The sequence below is a fragment of the Sitophilus oryzae genome, unplaced genomic scaffold (genome assembly GCF_002938485.1).
Source record: "Sitophilus oryzae breed Bouriz unplaced genomic scaffold, Soryzae_2.0 scaffold_738_pilon_pilon, whole genome shotgun sequence".
In the NCBI taxonomy this organism is placed as follows: Eukaryota; Metazoa; Arthropoda; class Insecta; order Coleoptera; family Curculionidae; genus Sitophilus; species Sitophilus oryzae.
The window spans coordinates 436,470-438,287 of record NW_022147349.1 but is presented as its reverse complement, the minus strand read 5'-3'; positions in this window follow the sequence as shown (position 1 = coordinate 438,287).

Below are 1,818 nucleotides of genomic sequence, written 5' to 3'. Positions count from 1 at the left end.
TTGTGAAATTCGAATGTTAAAGCACTTAGCAAAACATGGTCACCCAGAATTTCATTCAAATCAGAATAACGGTTCTTAAAACATCTTAAAAAATAGATTTATTTTTCTAAAGTTTGATACAGAGGTAAATTGTGTCCAATGAACTTATTTTGATTCCAAAAATACGTAGTAGTTTTATGCCCACGGAATATTGGGACACCCTGTATAATTATTTAATTTTATTAAGTAAACAGCTTATTTCTTTTATTTCAAACTTTTACCTCATTATGTCATCATGTTTTACTAGCGATACTAACACTCTTTTTACAGCTTGGCGCTTTGAAAACTTTGAAAATTATCATCATAAATGCATTATGCAGCAGGCGTACAATCAAATTTGAACATAACAATAGAATATTGTTGCATTTTGCGTATTTTGAGCTGACGATGCGTTCTAAAGTTGATAATAGCATTGATAAAATGAGTAAATAAAATTATGTTTTTCAGCGGCTGCATGATAGAACTATTCATAAAAAACGCTAGAAACGCTGAAAATTTTTTTTTGAAGAATTCATTTTTCCAAGACCTACAAAATATACAGAGAATAGTCCCGTATAAAACGCTGTAATTTCATAGTCACTTTGATTCTCTTGCCAATACCTAAAGCTTTTCGAAAAAATATGACAAAATTGTAAGAAAAATAAATTCAAAACTCAATTAATTTTAGATTTTAAAAAAGTTGCGTTGGTAGTGTACAACTAAAAAGAAGAAAAAAATCCCAAGTTTTAAAATTGTTTTATTATTACCAAAATATTTTTGGTAGGCATTAAGTTGACTCCACAGATACTTGCCGCAGATTGTTTTTACAAATATCAATATAAATTATTTGACGGTTAGAAAAAGGCATTCTAGATAATAAATTAAGTACTGCTTTTTACTGAATGGTATGGTACAATTAAGGAATTAAGGCTAGTACTTCAAACCTTAATTTATACTGATGTATACCAGGTGCTTTTTAAAAGTGGTTCATATACCTATATTATTTATTAAGATAAAAATCGAGATTTGGTATGTTAGTACCATACAGGGGCGCCGACCGCGTGGGTGCTCGGGTGCTCAAGCACCCACGAGAGAAAATTAGTGGGTGCGGAGCACCCATGAGAAGCATCAAGACTAATCAGTGTAGCAACTTTAAGACACTCGCATCTCATCCAGCCGAATTCTTAATTCCAGATGTTTTGGTTTGGTTTGGTTTGGTTCAGTAGTTCTAAGGAAGTTTCCTCGTTCATTCTTAGGTAATTAAATCAATCCTGTTTTTCAACTGTTAAATCAGCAAGCAAATTAACATGGCAATACTTATTTCCTTTAAGTAACCGTTGTTTTTCTGCTTTTTTACTAATTGCATAAGCGAATAAATTTCAAGATAGATGTATATTTGGGAAGACCATTTTTACTTAGAAAAAATGTGCCGAAGTGAGTATTATAGATAAAACTGTACTATAAAATTGCGCGTGTCCGACACGCTGTAATGCAGGTTAAACTGCGCAGACTGGCCTGTACAGTCTGCCTGTGTTTAATAATAAAAATAAAAATAAATAACTGTGCGTTTGTAGGGGCTCTAAAAATGTTCTTAAATTAGTACAAATATTTTAGGGGTTACGTCGACCCCAGAAACACGTCTAGGATTCTTTTGCGATTCTTTTTTAAATTTGGTATTTTTAAAAAAATATGGATTTTTTTATTTTTAATTATAGTGATTATAATGATAATGATTATATATGATAATTATAGTTTAATATAGTGGTTCTCAAAACATGGGCATAAAATACATATTTTTTT